The sequence below is a fragment of the Papio anubis genome, chromosome 6, assembly GCF_008728515.1.
Source record: "Papio anubis isolate 15944 chromosome 6, Panubis1.0, whole genome shotgun sequence".
Lineage (NCBI taxonomy): Eukaryota > Metazoa > Chordata > Mammalia > Primates > Cercopithecidae > Papio > Papio anubis.
In genome coordinates, this window is record NC_044981.1 from 79970272 (window position 1) to 79990851 (window position 20580).

Here is a 20580-nt window from a genome sequence, read left to right on the forward strand (position 1 = left end):
ACAGAGTGAGTCAAATCACTCCAGCAGACTTTTCTAAGGGTGTTGTGAGGGTTTAAAAAAATATTTAGTTGCAAAATTTTAAAAATCAGATAATTTACCTGAAAATACAGATATTTGACTTCTCTTTAATAGTTGAGAGACCTGGCAACGTTGAGGAGCTCCACATTTCAGCATGATATCAGCAAGCAGCCAACACTGAGAATCCCTGACCCTTTTACTCTCATTATTTAATTAACAAATAGTAATTGTATATATTACATATTTATGGAGTATAATGTGATAATTTGATACATGTGTACATTGTGGAATAACTAAATCAAGTTTTATCAAATGTATCACCTCACATACTTGTCATTTTTTTGCAGTGAATATATTTAAAATCCACTGTTTTAATAATTTTAAAATGTACAATGCATTATTATGTATTATAGCCGCCATTTGGTGCAACAGGTCACTAAAGCTTTCTCTTCCTGTCTAACTGAAATTTTGAAGCCTTTCATCAACATCTCTTCCCCATCCATATGCTTTTCCCAACTCATGGTAACTGCCATTCCACTGTTTATATGTTCAAGTATTTTATATTCCACAAATAAGTGCGAGCATGTTGTCCTTGTCTTTTTTTTTTTTTAGTTTAATTTTAGTTTTAGTTGACACATAATAATTATATACATTATGGAGTACAATGTGATGTTTTAATAAATGTGTACACTGTGTTACCATCAAATCAAAGTAATTAGCAGGTCTGTCACCTCAAATATTTATTATTTCTTTGTGGTTGAAACATTCAAAATCCTCTCTTCTAGCTATTTTGAAATATGCATTTTTGTTAACTATGGTTATCTTACTGTGCAATAGAACATCAGAACTTACTCCTCTATCCTAACTGTAACTTTTACCTGTTGACCAACCTGTCCCCATCCCCTCCCCCATTACTACCTTCTCCAGCTTCTGATAATCACTGTTCTACTCTCCAATTCTTTTCTTTTCCTTTTTTGTTCAACTTTTTTTTTTTTTTTTAAATTCAGGGGATACATAGGCAGGTTTGGTATCTGGACATATTGCATGATGCTGAAGTTTGGGGTATGAATAATCTTATCACCCAGATACTGAGCATACTACCTAATAGGTAATTTTTCAACCCTTGACCCCCCTTCCTCCTCCTACCTCTAGTGATCCCAAGTGTCTATTGTTGCCATTTTTATGGCCATGTCTACTCTCTACTTCCATTAAGATAAACTTTTTTAGAGTTCACATATAAGTAAGACCATGCAGCATTTTTCTATGTTTAGCTTATTTCACTTAATGTCTTCCATGTTCATCCATGTTGTTGCAAATGACAGGATTTCATGCTCTTTTAAGGATGAATAGTATTCCATTATGTGTATATGCCACATTTTCTTTATCCATTCATCCACTGATGAACACTTAGGTTGATTCCATATCTTGGCTGTTGTGAAGAGTGCTGCAATAAACACGCGAGTGTAGGTATCTCTTTGAAATATTGATTTCATTTCTTTTGTATATATGACCAGGAGTCGGATTGCTGGATTATACAGTAGTTCTGTTTTTAATACTTGAAGAACCTCTATACTGTTTTTCATAATGACTAATTTACATTCCCACCAGCAGTGAGTGTTTCCCTTTCTTCACATCCTTGTCAACACTTGTTATCTTTTGTATTTTTCATAATGGCCATTCTAACTGGAATGAGGTTATTTCTTATTATGGTTTTGATTTTGATTTCCCTGATGATTAGTGATATTGAACAGGTTTTATAAACCTGTTGATCATTTATATGTCTTCTTTTGAGAAATGTCTATTCAAGTCTGTCATCCATTTTAAAATCAGATTTTTTAAAGCTATTGAGTTGTTTGAGTTCATTATACATTCTGAATATTAACCCTATGTCAGATGTATGGTTTGCAAATAATTTTTTGCATCCTGTAGATTGTCTGTTCACTAAATTGATTATTTCCTTTGCTGTGCAAGGAAGTGAAAAATCTATCTACTGACAACTATAAAACATTGATAAAAGAAATTGAAGACGACACAAATGAAAAGATATCCTGTGCTCATTGATAGAAATAATGAATATTGTTAAAATAACCATACTACCTAACATGATCATACATTTAATGTAACCCCCACCAAAATGCCAATGACATTCTTTACAGAAATAGAAAAAACAATCCTAAAATTCATATGAAACCACAAAATATCCCCCAAAACCAAAGCCATCTTGAGCAAAAACAAATCTGGATGCATCAAACTATCTGACTTCAAAATATACTACAAAATTATAGTAACTAAAGCAGTATGGTACTGGGATAAAAACAGACACATAGACCAGTGAAATAGAATAGGGATTCTAGAGCTAAATCCACACATCTGCAGCCAACTGATTTTTGACAAAGGTACCAAAAAACACAAATTGAGGAAAGGAAAGTATCTTCAATAAATGGTATTGTGAAAATTGGATATCCACATGCCACAAAGAATGAAAATAGACCCTTCTCCCTCGTCATATACAAAATTTAATTCTAAATAGATTAAAGAATTAAATGCAAGACCCCAAAGTATGAAACTACTATAAAAAGAAACAGGGAAAGTGCTTCTTGACTTTGCTCTGGGAAATGATTTTTGGATAAGACCTCAAAAGTACAGGCAACAAAAGCAAAAATAGGTAATTTTGTGTGTGTGTGCCTTACCCTTTAAATGAGCAAGCAAGTGCTAGCATTACAGTTCCCATGTCTTCCTTAGGTATGCTTTCTTACAGATATTTAGATACATATCTGGCCCTGTATTTGAGTTTGAAACCCCAGCAAATAAATGGAAGTCAATAACTTGGCCTTCAAATCTGGGAGATATAACCTTCACATAAAAAGCAGCAAGGCAACAATTAAAGAGTTATGAAACAGAGAATACAATGTTAAAGTACAGTCTAACTCATTCTAGGCCTACACCCTTGAGATTTAGAATTACCTGCAAAACAATTGGTTGGAATGACAATCTAATTTAAAAAGAGATGAGAAATATGAGCATGTGCACCAGACTTTGAAAATGGGCAGCTATTGAAAGGATAGTTTTCCTTTCTTATTATTTAAAAGTTACGTCCCATCCTGAATCTTTTTGCAAATAATAAAGTCATAATTAATTTCAATTATCGAACTTTGTCAGTTTTCTCAAACCATCATTCTCTGGTCAGGGCCTTTAGTACTTTATAGGTAACAATCGCAGTGCACATTTTAGATCTTATCCTATCTGACCATTCATCAACCTATATGCACATCTAGATCCATATTCAGCTGCCCACTCTATAGTTCCACTTGAGTGTTTCACTGGCATGTTTATATGCAACCTTTGATCATCCCTATAAATTTTTTGTACCAACATTCTCCATTCCAATAAATAATAACACAGTCCCTCAGACTCTTGTGAAGAAGGCTAGGTCACCTTGGAGCCCCCTTTTTCCTCTCTGTCCACATCCAGTCAATCTCTGAATCTTGTTCTTTGTCTGTAGAAATAACCTCTTCCCTTCTCTTCCTACTTCATATCTTGCCATTGTCTCTAATCCCTTCAACAACCAACACAACTTCTATGAACCATTAGGCCAACTCCAACTAGAACACATTATAGCTTCCATTGCTTCTAGGAATTATCTAAAATTCTTAATATGGTCCTCAAGGCCTCACCTTGAGTCATTCTCTCCACAACTCACCATATGCTGCCATATGGCCTTCTTGTTGTAATTTCTCACTTCAGTGCCTTCACAGTGCTGTTCTCTATCTTGAAATACTTTTCTCTCCTCCTCCCCATCCTTGCTCTGTGCCCTTCTTCCCACAAACTACTCATTCTCCTTCAGCGCTCAAATGAATGTCACTTCTTCAGTAAAACTTTCCCAACCTGTGTGAGTATAAACCTCATAATACCTGCACTTTTCCATCAGAGCACATATCTACATTACAATTATCCAATTGCTTATAACATACTGATAAGTCTGACCTCCCCTTTAACTGTAAGATCCAAACGGGCAAGGAATGTCTATCTTTATCTTAATCACAGACATATTACCATATTCCCATATGCCTGGCATACAGTGGGTACTCAAATACTGACTAAATGAATGAATGAATGAATGTTACTTGTTTATTAGCTATAAATCTTAAATGGAGAAGATTACCATGATTTAAAGCATAGTGTTTTTGTAGGTCCAAAACAGCAATAGGAACATGCAAGGCAAATCATAATTCCAGGCACCAAACCATAATGACCAGTAACTTTATTTGCATGAATAACTAGTAAGATAATTATAATAATATAAGGTATCCCTTTAATTAAAATAAGCATATTTGCAGCCTACAAAATCATGACAGGGAAGTTGTGTCTGGACATGAAAACACTGATGTCTCTATATTTCCTTAACCTATTTATTTTTGGCTCAGCGATGTCAGATTTCAGTTTTACTTTGATTATTAGCATTTCATATATGTCTGCCATATGTTGGTATTCCATGTGTCATTTGTTGCAGGAAAGAACTGAATGATTCCAAATAAATTTGGTTCACTATTAAAAGCTGTTTGTATACTAAGTCAAATGTAGGAGTCACAGTAACAAAATATTGGCTGTTCAACATTTTTAATCACTCTACGATTGTGTAAGGGAGGCTAGCATTGTTCACAGAAGCACAGGTCATTGTTCTTCAATTATTTCCTAAGAACCTTTTATTTTATCAGTAGATGAGTAGATCTCTAATTTATCTGGTTATTCAGAGATGGACATAGTCACATTTTTTCATATATTTTCATATATATTTCACATATCTCACATCTAACTGTGCCAGGTACTGTTATAAGTCATTTAAATGTATTTGTCATTTAATCAAACAATTCTATGAAGTGGCTATTATTGCTAAAATATTTCTCATTTTGCCATATGAAAAAACAGGCACAGGATGATAGGCAACTTGTCCAAAGTCACACAACTAGTAAGTCACGAAGCTGAGAGTTGTATCCAGGCACTGTCTCCCCAGAGCCTTCTTTACTGTTAACCTCTGAGCTATGACAATAACTATTTAAATGAATATCTTCCTTTTTGCCTTCAATTTTTGTTTCTATTTACTATAACAATGCTTTTAATTTTCAGGGATATGGTTGGAAATTATGTAATTGAACATTCTATCATTTTTATGTTGTATTAACTTCATGGTATATGACTTCATGCTGTACTAACTTGATTGTATTAATTTCATGTTGTATGAACTTCATTCTTCATGCTATATGACCTTTTATACTACATAATTATCCTTTATAATATTGCTTTATGTTGCAAATCTATGTTATGAGTAGGTGCCCAGTTCATTGTTATCTGATCATTTATTCTAGTTCCTCACAATTAAAAAACAGAAAATAAGATCACCTTTGTTGTGTCTTTTCTGACTTCAATACTAGAAGATTCATATAGACCATTCTGTAAGACCTGTGACACCCGTTCTCAAAAATGAGTCAAAGGTTTTCCTCCCAACAATTTTGAGATTTCCTGAGAAACCACATGACACTGAATTCCAGGCTTGTAACTCACCTCAGACTCTGTGGTTACCTTGTAACTTATCAAATTCTTGTCACCCCAATCAACAGAACCTATGGAGAGAAAACGTTCTCCCTGAGTTGTTTTTCTGGTAACTTGAAAACTGAAAAAAAAAAAAAAGGCAAGGTCAAAATGTACTTAAAGCAACATTTGCTTCATATTTAACTCCAGAGTACTAAATAAATTCCCAAGGATTGTACTAGCCCACGTGAGGTCAAGCCTGTTGTGAAAGGAAGGTATGACAATTGACCCTTTCTTAGGGCAAAACCTCCTGCCTTCCATCCCACCAGTCAACTACAGAGTCAAGATCGTGAGAGCTGACAGCTTCCGCTGCAGATAAATTCCAGCCTGCCCCAAATGAGCCATGTACTTATGAAACCAAAGAACCAGCAGAGACCTCTGGGACCATCTAGTCCAGCAGTTCCCAAATGCTCCTCCAGCCAAGATTCCATTTATCTCCTCCCCCTCATCTCAGCCATGCACTATGGGTTTGGAAAAAAATTCAACTGAACTAAATATATTAAATAAAACAAGCTATATTTCCCAATGTTGTTCATAAATACAAATAAATATATGTAGCCTGAGCTTCTGATCCAAGGTCCCCATACCACAATGAATTGAAATCATTTTTAACCCAAAGCAAGGAAACTTGAGATTGTGGATGCAATCTTATGAGATAATTCAGAATTGCTCTTAGAACCTCATTATTGTTTTCAAAAAAATTTAAGTGTATAGATCTGGACAATAATGATATATCTAGTTTTCTGTTTTACTGAGGGCCATAAGACATAGTGACCTGCCCCAAATTAGACTTCAAGGTGGACCAGGAACTATATGTACCATAGACCCCAAGTCTAGCAAACTAAATGAGGTACAAGTCGATCCACTAGGGAGAATATTTGCTCAAAGCTGAGATCAACTGTTCAACCTCATCCACAGTGAGTCCGTATCAGAAAACGAGAAACAGTACCTAAAACTAATTTGCAGGAGATCAATTTGGCAAGTATCATACGACTTTGCAAGAGGACTGAAAATTTAGAAGTATGAGAAAAGCCTGGACTTGCTATAAACTTTCATGAAAAGTGTGTTAGATTGGGATTCAGCTGACAAAGACTAATGCAAAAAGTGAGAAATATTCACAGTGAGTGTTCACGTCTTTACAGAGGAGGAGGAACCACAAGGAAAACAAATTACATCAGTTAAGGCCAACAGGATAGAGATAAGAAAAGCAAAAGAGCCAAGGGAGATAGGGTAAGCCCAAAGGGTTAAAGAGTATTAGAAGTGCAAATCTATCAGAAAGGAGAAGATGATGAGAGAGAAATAAGAATTTCTAATAAATGAGAAAGGGCATAGAATTAATCACAATTCTGAAATTTGCTGAGGTGCTGAACTCATTTTTTAAGTCAGTCCTCTTGGTGAAAAAAAAATCACAGAAAGGTAAGAAACAGAAAGAAATATGATGAATTTGAAAGGAATGAAGGTCTTAGGGAAAATGTCACTGAGAAAAAACAGAACAGGGTTATGCATGTGAGTGAGAATGCATGAAATTAGCCCATCCCATTTCTCTGTAATGGTGGTGATAACTGCTAGAGAACATAAACCAATTATAAGACACGCACTAGATTTAACCAAGCAACTAGTTTCTACCAGTTTCTAAATTAAACTATATAATTGAATTAAATCTTTTTAAAATAGATTCTAGACCTAGAACAAACCTCCAAAGGCCTTTTGGTCCAGTGCTTTAAATTTTAGCCAAATAAATAATCACTTCTACTTTAGAGATGAACTAACAGCAGTTAGAGACAGAGCAGGTGCTAAAATTGAGACAAAACCCAAGAGCTCTGTCCTCTCAGGCAGGGCTTTCTGGATTTCAAACTGACTGCTGTTAACAAGAACTATCACTTATCAGACCCCTACCATAGGCCAGATACTGACTTCCTTGTAGCATATAGAATTATCTAAACAATCTTAAGACATACTTCTTTACAGATGAGAAAACTGAAAATGAAGGAGAATAAACTTTACAGTTATTACGTGATGTGTATATTAGTCAATATGTTGTCTGGAAGTATAATACATATACATCCTGTTTTAAGAAATCTAAGTAAAAAGTGAGCTTTTAAAAAATTAGAAGTTACTCACCTTATGAAAGGGTCACATGAAAGCAATTATCATAGCATTCCTTGACTCTATGTCCTGAATTAATTTAAATAACCTTTCAATTTTATTATTTAAACTGTTAAGAAAAAATGGACACAGTGCATCATCATACTACATTTCAAATATGACTCGCTTAAATGTGATTATGTTCAAATCTTCAGGAATACATTTACTTCACACGAAGTAGGACCCTCCCACGGAAACTAGAATAAAAGAGAATATGGAACTCTGGTTCTGCAGGCTCCAGTTCTACCTATGCTTCCCAAGCAAAGTCAGGAACCCAGCTGCGGAAGGAGACAGAGCCATTGTCTCTATCCCACATAGAGCAGGAAGCTTGCCAAAGGATTTTCTGCCGTTGGCACAGTTATGCAGGGGTCACCTTAAAGTGTAGCAGCCACTACATCCCATTGATTAATCCACTGGTCACCTGTCAATCTGCCAACCACTATTCCTCTTTCTGGCTCAGAGAAACAAGAAATTATACTTCTTGGAACTATAAACAAAGAATCTAAATGTGGGCCAAAAAGAAATGTTTACTTATTGCTCACTTTCCAATTGCAAAAAGAAGAAAAAATCTGACAATTTCTCTAAATAAGATACTCTCCCCATTGGTAAGTTTCCAAACTCATCTTGGCCAAAAAGCACATACATTTAATTATTGATACATATTGCTTAATATCTCCTGGGTACTTTGTTCTGAAGCAGCCAGCCTAGGGTGTAAGAGGCAGACTCTGGAGTTGAACAGGTCCTGGTTCGAAGGCCAGCTCTGCCATTTACTCCACTAGGATTTCTCTAAAGTCCTAGTATCCACACATGCAAAATGAAGATAGTGATGCTACCCAGCTCATGACCCTCATAAAAATAAAATGGCATAAAATACATAAAGTCCTTAGACAATAAGGACACAAAGTCCTTAAGCATACTTGACAAAGAGTAAATGTTTACTCTAAAATAGGAAATTATTTTTATAATTAGCTATTTTAACATTATTTCAGCAGTCCACACAATCCACAGTCAAAGCATGCTATTGCCTCTTGAGAATAATTTAGGCCAGGTGCAGTGGCCGACGCCAGTAATCCCAACACTTTGGGAGGCTGAGGCGAGTGGATCACTTGAGGTCAGGAGTTCAAGACCAGCCTGGCCAACATGGTGAAACCCCGACTCTACTAAAAATACAAAAAATTAGCTGGGCGTAGTGGCAGACACCTGTAATCCCAGCTACTCAGGAGGCTGAGGCAGGAGAATCACTTGAATGAGGGAGGCGGAGGTTCCAGTGAGCTGAGATGGCACCATTGCACTACAGCCTGGGCAAAAAAAGTGAAACTCTATCTCAAAAACCAAAAACCAAAAATCAACAACAAAAACAACGAAAGGAAAGCAGCAGGCTCACTGGGGAACATTTGAAAGAAGACGGAAGGGAATGTGTGGTATTTGGGGAGTCCCAACTCAGTTTTATGTTTTGTCACTGTGGTATCATTAGAGGATAAGACTTAGTATTACTAAGGAAGATGATAAATATGCAACCCTGAAGGGTGTAACATTGTTAAACCTGAGTTTTCATCATTAAGGTATTTGTGACACCACAAGATTAAAATCTGCTGTGTTTCTGAGGCCTTTTTCAAAGCCTACATCGTGGTCCCAGTGGACCAGTATAAAATCCTCTTGGTCCATGTTCCATGTCTTACTCAACCACCAGTCTGTGCTTCTCCTTCTCGCCACTTGCTGTGGTTTGAATGTATTTGTCAAAATTCACATATTGGAAGACACATTCGCCAATGCTACAGTGTTGGGCGGTGAGGCCTAATAAGAAATGACTGAGTCCTGAGAGTGGAGCCCTCATGAATGGATTAAGTCACCTCAGGAATGGGTCAGTTATTGAGAGAGTGGGTTGTTATAAAAGCAAGCCCAGTCCCTCATGCTTTCTCTTTTATACTCACTTACCCTCCTGCTCTTCTGCTGTGGGAGAATGCAGCATAAAGGCCCACACCAGATGCCTGTGCCATCCTGTTGAACTTCATAGCCTCCAGAATGGTAAGAAATAAATTCCTTTTATTTACAATTACTGAGTATATGGTATTCTGTTACAGCAACAGAAAATGGACTAAGACACTGTTGTTTGTGTAGACAGTGCTATTGTATCTCTTGCTGCTGGCCTAATAGGTTTATAACTTCTCCTTTAAAGTTCTTCTGGAGATGACAAATGAAGTTATAATTTAGAAACATTCTCCAAATAGCATATTTGATGCCTTGTTAGTACAACAACCCACACTGTCTTCTGTCTTGGTATTCCCTCCCATGTAGATTTGGTGGTTTAACCTAACCCAAAAAGGAAAATATAAATCAGTTTTTTGGGTCTAATTAAGGATTAGTTACTGTGGATTGTTCTATGGTTTTCAGTTACTAAAGACAGAAACAACTGCATGTGGAAAGTCAACATAGCATAGAAATAGTCTTCTGAGAAAGCTTAGCGTAGTATATGATTTTTCCTTTTGGTTATCCTATTGGGATTTTAGTATAGAGGTCTGATTTTCAAGAAGCAACTGTTTTCAGCTACTTTCCGTAAATTAGGCTCTCTGTTCCAGCTGTCTATCACTGACACAAAAAATTCCTCGGCAAATATTAGTGATATGCTAGGCCAGAGATCAAACATATTTCTTGCTCCTCTTTGCCACTCCTATTTAAAATATGAGCACGTCCACACTAGGTCTCCCTTCAGAAAATGTTCCTGTAGCCTCTGTCCTCCTACCAGCACTCTGGCAGCACCATGGTTTGTCCAGAACCTCTGTTCTCATTTGCAGGCCTGGCTCTCTTTTCTCAGCCATTTGCTTTTCTGGAATGTCCTCTCTGACTCAGCCTCACAACCAAGATTGTAGTTATCAGCACTCAAATACCAGTCACTCCCCTGTGAAGTAAGAGGCGATACCCCCGGCAGTCCCCACAAGGCAGGAAAATGCTGGCATCTCATCAGTTTTCAGGGTTAGAATTTCACTGTCAAGCTCACTATCCTCCCAGCCCTCCCAGATAAACAGTGGATGGGAGCTCACAGCACATTCCTTTCACTCTCACTAATTTCAGAAGAACTCTCTGCTGTGGAGCACCAGTGAATCTTTGAAGTCCTGCTGCTCAAGGGATGACTCTGGCCTCCTGGCAGCAATTAGAAAAATATTCTTCCTGTCATCTCAGCTGTGACACTGGGCAAATCTATAGCCTTGTCAGTTGATATTCAAGGCTAGGCATTTCTCACATTAACCCTGGCTGGAATTTAAAAACCTTATGTACAATTTAAGTTATTTAAAAATAGGATATATATTGGATATTTGCATACATATGATTCCTACTGCTAGAATTTTTAGTCTAAAACAAAAAATGTACCTAACCTTCTTGATAATTTAAGATGTCATTTTTAAGGTAAATACATTTAAGGAGTTAAAATCTCCCACCTTGCCCATATTGGCATCAAACAACTTACCGTGGTATTTTTAGTATTCCATATGGGCTTTCCCCCCTTTTGTTAAGCTAAATTCTATTCTTAGAATATTTCCCCAACAGCAACAAAAATTATTCCTTAACTTGGTCTTACATCTTGACTCTACTCCTCCCCAACGGCTTCTGCCAATGACAAGGTAAGTTATAAATACCGAATAGAGGTAAATACTAGATCTCAACGTCTGCTCTTCTCTTCAGGGCTTCCCAACATCTTATTCAAGATTCTTTTCTTAAATCTTCCCATGCCATTGTGTCTGCTATGAAATCTCTTCCATCTTCTTTGGCCATCAATTTAGTCTCATCTTTAACTGTGGATTTCCTTCTTCTTGACCCTCGTCTCATCCTTGCTGGGACTTTCTCTTACGTTAGCATTTCCACTTGAATTTTCTACCCAGTTTTCAGACTTAACAGATACAAGCTAACCTCACTATCTCTATCCCTCCACCCCAACCTTCTTCTCCACCTGGTTTCGCCCTTTCTATTTATGGTACCTATGCTTTTCTAGAGCCTCCTGCCAAGGCTCTAATCCTTATAACTCACATTTTTCTCACCGTTTCACATCTAATCCCTGTCCCATTCCTTTAGGCTCTATGTCCTCAGTGCCCCCTCTCATTTCCCCTTTACTTACATTCATACCATCTCTACCTTAGTTAGCACGTGATTCATTATCTCTATTCTATTGCCAGCACTTTCTGGTGGCTCTCCTCACTTCCAAACTGTTACTCCTCTCTATTTCACTTGTTATGGGCACAAATCACTTCTTGATGTATGACACTGATCTTGCCTTCCTCTGCTCAGATGCATTTGATGTCTCCCCATTCTCTCTAGAAAAAAAGTCCAAAGTCCTGTTTCTGAAAAATGTGACCCTCTGTGGTATTTTTTTCAATCTGTATAACACTTCATTTTTTATCCAAATAAACCTTTTTACCTACGCTTTACTTCAGTCTGAAAGAATTCCAAGTACTTAAAGATACACAATCATCTCCCAGCTCTGAACTTTATTTAGCCACCCCTTACTCTAAATACGCACCTCTTCCCTTCTCTGCCTGTTGTCTTACCTGCACTTCAGTACTCAAATGCCATGAATTAATCTCTGGTTTCTCAGATGAAAGATAACCCCTCCATCCTCTATTCTTCACAGTATTTTGTACTTCCATTATGGTAGCACATCGTAGGAAGGGTTTTCTTGTATTATAGTAATTTGTTTGCCCAATTAATCTCATCTAGCACACTGGAAATTTGAGAGGAAGGCTCTTCTTTGTTTATTTCCAAAGTGAACAGTACAAAACCATGAATTTAGTAGAAAATATCATTTACAATGAACAAATGCATCACCTGAATGTGTAAAACTTCTCATATGCAAAGGCATTCTGCCTGATCCTTATGCCTCAATGTTTGTAGCATTTCTTGCAATATGTACTTCTGTTTTATTTCCTCTTTTAAATATGATATAGTGTATGAATGGGAAAAGGAAACGAAGTTAACAAACATGCATTCAGCAATCCTGAATGAGAGAAGTGTCTAACATCTAATCTAAACCTTTAACTATTGTGCTTCATTCCTCTCTGTAGAAGACAGGATAATGGCACCTCTCAAAAATGGCCACACCCTAAGCCCCAGAACTTGTGAATACATGAGGTTAAAAGGACTGAGCAGATGCTAGTAAGATTACTAATCAGATGACCTTAAAATAGAAAGATTATCCTGGATTATCTGGACAGGTCCAATGCAATCACATGAATCCTTAAATGTGGAAAAATCAGTCAGTGAGAGAGGTGTGGTGGAGGCGGAGGCAGGAGAGACTCGAAGAGTGAGAAGGACAACCTGCCATTGCTGGCTTTGAAGTTGACAAAAGGGAGCTGTGAGCCAAGGAATGTGATGGGCTCTAGAAGCTAGGAACAACCTCAGCTGACATCCAGGTTGTAGAAGCTAACTCAGTCCTACAATCAAAAGGAATTAAATTCAGCCAATAATTTGAATGAAAAAGGAGTCTCCAGAAAGAAATGCAGCCTCGCCAACAACACCTAGTTTTTAGTCCCATGAGACCCATGTTGGACTCCTGATCTACAGAATCCTGCAATAATACTTTTGAACTATTTTAATCCACAAAGTTTGTCATAATTTGTTATGATAGCAATAGAAAACTAACGTATTCTCCAAGTGACTATTCAGATACACTTGACCTATGGTGGTTTGAATTGGCTAGAACTAAGAATAAAGTGTGCAACCTCATTGAAGTAAAGCCTAAAGGCATATTTTTGTTATTTTTCATATGGAATCATTTCAAAATATTATAAGTAATGTGATCTCTTCATTTATTCTTTTATTCAATTCTACAAGCATTTCCCAAATGCCCATTGTCTATGCTCACACTATAAATTTTCTTGAAGTTTGTAAATCTTCTTCACTGTATTTCATCAGTGGCTATAACATAACCTGGACATGGCTGACATGCAATACATATTTAATAAATAAGTTCAAGTGTGATTTTGTCATCTAAGTCCCCTCTACCTGAAGCTCTTTATCTTCAGTAAGATGTGGATAATAATTTATCTAATTTACAGGATGACCTTAAAGATATACATATGCAATTTTTAGAAAATCGGTTGTAATTAGTCCCATATCATTTCTATATTCCAAACTTTAATCCCTTTTTGCCTTGACTTCTGTATCCAACTTTTCACTTTCCTTAAGTGTCTCTCATTTTACACAATAGCATTCTTACAGGACTACTATTATCTGGATACTTTCCTGTTCAAAATTCTCTAATAGCTTTCCATGCCTTGGGGCTAAAATCCAAATTCCTCAAGGTAGCATGGAAAGTCTCACAATATGTTTATCCAGAGAATCTTCTCTGCCACTACTTTGTAGCCTGACCCACACTCACAACCCCAATGCACTCTTCACTCAACTAAGGCTTCTCTTTCTGACCTTACAAATGCCAAGTGTAGCCTTGATTTCAAACCACGGATCCTGTGCTACCACATCTATAGTGACCTTCGTTTCTCCTCTTCAACCTGGCCTATTCCTTAGAAAAAGTCTTATGATTTCCTTCAAAAGGTCTTTCCTAAATAAACCAACTCATAATTTTTCCACTTCCAGATGTTGTCCCTGCTGTTGTATAATACTCACCTGGTTCCAGGTCTTAATCTTTATATTTCATATTTGTTGGTATCCTTCCCCAGCTAGGTCACAGTGAAAACTACTCATAATTCATGCTTTTTAAATATCTGCATCCTCTGCCCACCCACAGCAATACTACTGGGTACAGCATAAATAATGATATAATTACTAACATATATAGTGCTTAATATGTCAGACACATTATTCTAAGTGCTCTACAAATTTCAAGACAATCATATGAGGTAGATATTATTTGTATCTTCATTTTACAGAAAAGAAAAATGAGGGACAGATACCCAATGTTTACTGTGGGAATTAAGAAACTATGAAGGAATTCAACATTTGTAAAATGATTAGAATGTAATATAGTTGTTTAAGAGAAATTTTGTAGTTTGGAGGTTCACGTTTTGTTGTATTTTCACATAATGCAGGGTAATATATGTCTAACAAATAATCATAAATCAGGAAGACTGTATAACATACTTCTTTTAACAAGGTTAAATACATAATGAACGGCACAAATCACAGACATGCAAGTGGATTTGGGATCATATCCATTACATCAGGCTACTTTTCTAAGGCTTATAAAGAGACTTACTTTCAATTATGATTGACATAAATGTAAAGTGGTAGTCTCTTTATATTTTACTATTATCTGCATTTCACCACAGCTCCTGAATCTTTGACTTCTGAAGCAATGCGGAGGATTTTTTGTTTTTGTCAGTTATTGTTGGTTGTGGTGGTAATGTCTGCTGCATTTCAAAAACTGCTCAAGACTGTAAGGAAAGAAGGAAAGCCCCTATAGACATTGATGTTCAGAAACAAAATTCAGTCTACTTCAAAACTAAGACTTTTCATGCAAAACTCACAAGAGTTTCACACAAGTTGTGTTAATACTAGTGAGTCTTCCAAATATATGTCTGGAACATGCATTTGGACCACAGCAGTTAAGGAGCTCATTCAAAATATACAAAATCCAACTTCTGGCTCCTTGAACAATGTTTACATTGTCGCCATCAACCAGGTGATAATTCTCAGCTCAGAACTCTTCATAAGTTATCTTGCACTTTTAATGATTTATTCACACTGTGAATAATTTATTAGCTCCGTTTAGCTCATCAGGAGATAACAAAAATAGTCTGTCTCAAACTCAGTTTAAGCAAAGGTCAAGGAAATCTTAGAAATTTAGCTTTACTGAATCAAAGCAGCTGTACAAGCTTTTCCAATCAAAATGACAAAAGAGTTATCTGCAGGCCAAGGCCCCTCCCGGACACTTTCTATTCTTATCTCCTGCTCCATTCACCACTGGGAGAAGCACAAGACCCCGTGTAAGTTCCCTGGTGGAACATTGTTTTCAATTAAAGATAAACAAAAACCTATTCCCTCCAGCTGGGGATACTTGACTCTCCCTATTTTTCCATGTGAGAAATGAGGCAGAAAGATCCTGTAGCTCTTCTAAAATGTCATGAGTGTTTTACTGGGATTGGCAGGTCTCCCTTCTGAAACGAGGACTGCCAGAGCTATGATGATTTGCTCCTTGCCTCTTTCCTGGCATCCGCCTACCTCACCGGCAGTCACGCAAAGACATATTGATCTTTCTATGGTTTGCTGGGCAATGAACTCCAGTGGTCTTACAAAGATGAAACGAATGATCAACTTGCCAAAATAGAATCTTCTGCCAACCTTAGAAGAGTCATGAGGAGGGGAAGAAAGAATAATAACCTGTGAACTAATGGGAACCCCTTTAATATTTTAAAAAGCCTAGCGAACTCTCTTTTTTGGCACAGACAGATGGTTTTACTTTGGGGACAGATCCATAAGGAGTAGACAATTTGGGTGTCTTGGCTTCTTGGGAAACCTAGGGTTAGAAAGTCCTTGAAGTTGACTGTCACAAATTGGCCAGTCTGAGCTCATCTATAATATGGCTTTAACTAGATTTTCAATAATTTTTGCTGCATTTGGGCATTTTCTTTGTGAGGGAGACCCTAAGTAAAAACAGACAAAATCCACTTTAGATCAAATGTAGTCCTCAATCTTCACATTGCCCCTTCAGTCTTCTCCCAAAACAGATGCCAGAACGTGGACTATTATCTGAACATTTCTTTTAGCTATGTGAGAAATGTGGAGAAGTGGGGCAAACAATCCAAAGACCAGCCTAGGTAACAACATGCAACAAGGGAGAGGAGAGCAAGGCCTGGGAGAGGGTTGCAATATAAAAGCCCACATTGCCAGCTGAACACATTGGGAAATATTTTCTGCCTGAAACAATAACAATCATAAATGAACTATTGTTAACACAAAAATACCAAATACTGGTAAGAGCTGTCATTTTGGTTTTCTTTAGACATGATAAATTACATTTGCAAATTAGTGTCTGATCTGAGATGACATGGAACAAATGGTAATATTTACATTCTGCACATTATCCTTGTCAGATTAAGCTGCAGTTGGCCAGTGTGGATATAAAGAGGCCTCGAGAGGCTTGCCTGCTAAACCAGCAAGTAAATTGTCTCTAAACCATCCACACACTTACATTTATTATCTCCTCAAACCAGCAACAGCCGCCCCATTTACATGTCAGTATTGCCCAGTTAGGATAACTTGACTGAAGAAAAGAACTAGTGAAGAAGAACGCCTCCAAGAAAGTATTCCAAAGTGGGAAGGACCACAAAACACAGTTTGTAACAAGTTGTCAAAGGCTTTCTATTTATTTAGCACTTTAAAAAGGAGAGGCAGAGGAGGAAAGTATCATTTAAGTGCTTATGACATGGAATGCATCATGGTGGGTCTTATGTTATCCCATTTTATCCCCACAAATTTACCTCTAATATGGGTGTTATTATACCCACTTTACAGATATGGACACTGAAGTTCAAAATGTTAACTAATTTGCTAGTACACTTAGTGGGGACAGAGTTAATGTTTGAATTAGGGAAACTGACTCCAAAATTCTTTGTACTGTATCCCTCTGGAAGAGTAGCCTTAACTAGAAATGTTGGAATATGATGGCAGGTCATGGGGTTTTCAGGAGAATATAGCCTAACAGAACATTGGACTTCTATTGCCCCATCACTATATTGTGCAGAAATGCAGTGCAGGAGGAAGGGTATGGGGTATCACTGCTAAGCTTTTTCACCGGATGCAGAGCTGACAAGAAGCTCTTTCCATTTTCATCATAAAAGCTGCAATGGAGGTTCAGGGAATCCCTGTGAAGCTGGTTTGGTTTGACTTCTTACTACTCTTGTGTTTAAGCCTCAAAAACATGATATGCAAGATGGCCTGAGAAAAAAGAGGTTAACTTTTTTGCTCCCAAGGTTTGTGTGAAGAAAGAAGGAAGATAACAAAAAGAACCGGTGCATACTGTGTGCTTGTTTCAGAAAAATAAAACCTTATGATTTGATTGGTCACTTTCATAAACCCAATTCCATAATTATTCACAAAATGAATGTGTGGATCTTACTATTATCTGATATAAATCAAACAACAATTGGGAAAAGATATTTTGCCACATTTCAGGAAAAGTACTGTGGACCAGGCACAAGATGACATGGACGAATTATTGTTGATAAAGGTAATATTGATACTGTTAGGTAGACAGGAAAATCCCATTTTTCTAGAGAAATGGTCAGCATATTTAAAGATTAAATGACATTGGAGGTAAGATTTCTTTTCAAATACTTCAGGAAAACAAACAATAGAATTAGAAGTAAAATGGAAAATCTTGATAATTTTTAAATCTTGGTAATGAGTCTAAGGTTTATTATATAATTCTCATTATGTGTGTGTGTTTATAATGATTCATAATTTTTTTTTTTTTTTTTTTTGAGACAGAGTCTCGCTGTGTCGCCCAGGCTGGAGTTCAGTGGCGTAATCTCGACTCACTGCAAGTTCTGCCTCGCCGATTCACACCATTCTCCTGCCTCAGCCTCCCGTGTAGCTGGGACTACAGGCACCCGCCACCGCACCCAGCTAATTTTTTGTATTTTTAGTAGAGACGGGGTTTCACCGTGTTAGCCAGGATGGTCTCGATCTCCTGACCTTGTGATCCGCCTGTCTCAGCCTCCCAAAGTGCTGGGATTACAGGCATGAGCCACCGCACCTGGCCCGATTCATAATTTTTTAAAAATACAGTGTCTTAAAATATAAAATTGATTCATTCAAAAACACATATTTAAAAAGTGATATGTTTTTAAATGTGTTTTAATCTTGGGCTTCACCAAGTTTACTAGACCAGAGTAATTAGTGAACAGCCCTGGGAAAGCCTGCAGCAAAATTCTGCAATCTGTCAATATCTGGGGGTTGTTTCTTAACAAGAACCCTTATAGAAGTAGCTATTACGACATGAGGAAGGAAGTGCTAATACTGCCAGTGTTAATAAGACATGTTTAATTCCCCGCTCAGGGAAAGAGCTCTGTAAACTACAGAAGAGAGTGGTGTTACTATAAAGCATACTTTAGGATCCACCCTTGCTGTGGGAAGCTAGTGCTGCACAGTATGCCTTCTCTTGGTCTAATTCTCAATCAAAGCCAAGATGTGAGTTTACTTTGCTTGCAGAGGGATTTTCACATGCTCCATAGGGGTCATGAAAGGTACCTGGGGAAGAGGGGATATGAGCTGAGAAATGGACTCTCTAGACAAAGGTTATGCTTGCTGTCCTGCCAATAGCATCCACATTACCCAGGGAGTAGCCCGCACTTAGGCTACACTGAACCTGGATCCAGAGCCTGCTCTCCAAGGACAGGGCAAGGTGGGAATGGCAGAAAGGAGGTGCTGAGCAGCAGCCTTGGTCCCCAACACATCATGTTTTCAAAATGTTTGATTTAAAAGAACAAATAAAAGCATCTGTTTAGTTGAAATCTATAGAATACCAGTTCACTTCAATGCTGAGAAATATCTAGTAATATGGTCCTCGGAAAGATCTGGACGAAGTGAGCAGGCAGAAGGGACCATTTTATGACAGGGACTTATGGCTATACAAAGTGTTTCTCAAAGTGTGGTCAGAAGGCACTGCCTGAGTCAGAATCACATGGGATGCTCCTTAAAAATGCAGCTTCCCTGACATTTCCCCAGACCCATTGTATCAGTCTTAGGCATGGGACCCAGGAACCTGAATTTTAAACAAGCTTCCCAGAATCTCCCATGAAATAAAGCTTGAGAACTCCTGTTTATCCTTTTTGCCTTCACTTGCATCTTTGCCACTCAACATGCATCCATTTCTCCCTCCCTGCTTGGGAGTTCTTTTTGATGACGGTTCCTTGGGTTTCATCTTTGTAGTTTTGCAGTGCCTGCTCACTACATTTTCCGATAAGTTGAACTCACAGATTGCTACTTGATTAAATCTTTCCTATGTTAGTTATGAACACCTGAGTCCTGCTTCTTCTCTGAGTTCCTACAGCACCTGTTTTCCCCCAGCACAACTTAGTATATTATATTGTAATTTTTCACTTACTTCTTCATCATTGAATTCCTCACTGGAGGGACTTCTTGGTATAAGGCATTCAACATTTGTTTACCAAATGAGGAAATGAATGATTGTTTCTGACTCATACTTCTTACTACTTAATGCCAGTTCTCTTATTCCAGGAATTTTACAACAGGCATTTTTGCAAAATTTGCCTTCTCCTTCATCCTCAACAAAAATATTGAAACATTCTTTACACATTAGGGACAAGATCAGAAGGTGCCACTTTCTATGCTGGAAACATATGATGAACTAGGCGCATGCCTGGATTTCTCAGAAGTTACCAAATCCATGCCTGGATTTCTCAGAATTTTGGTAAGGTTCTGAGTTAGTTTCCTGAAGAGGTTTGCTACTTTCCTCCATGCCATTAGGAAACAATCAACACTGTTATCTTTGCAAGGAAGAACTGAAAACATAAGATGCTTTTAACTAAATCTAGAAATATGTGAACTGAAAATTTTTTAAACTAGTTTTTGTTATTTATGCTCCATATGTTTACAAAAATAGATTGGGGTGTTTTTCAATAATAAACACATATTCAAATGGATCTTTTGAGAAACGTAAAAGATCAGAAGTCCACTTATTCTTTGCCAATGATATAGATCAGTAGAATCAGATCTGTGGTTTGCTTAGAGGAAGATCGGCACAGAGCTTGATGGGTTGTCTGGCAAACCTTTGTTTTTGCAACTTGGGAAGGATAAAGTGCAGTCATTTAAAAATAGAAGGTAGACTAACTTTCAGTCTAACCTATCTGAGTTGTATCTGAC

General features: G+C 37.4%; 1 long non-coding RNA gene across 1 annotated transcript in view; it reads right to left on the bottom strand.

The window, feature by feature from the left end:
* LOC103883827 overlaps positions 1-8864 on the bottom strand; it is a 63814-nt gene extending 54950 nt beyond the window's left edge. The window contains exons 1-2 of the long non-coding RNA XR_001901953.2: positions 7726-8864; positions 5578-5686 (exon numbers count right to left, since the gene is read on the bottom strand). This is a non-coding gene — a long non-coding RNA (uncharacterized LOC103883827). The remainder of the gene's footprint in view (positions 1-5577; positions 5687-7725) is intronic.
* Positions 8865-20580: the final 11716 nt, after the last annotated feature.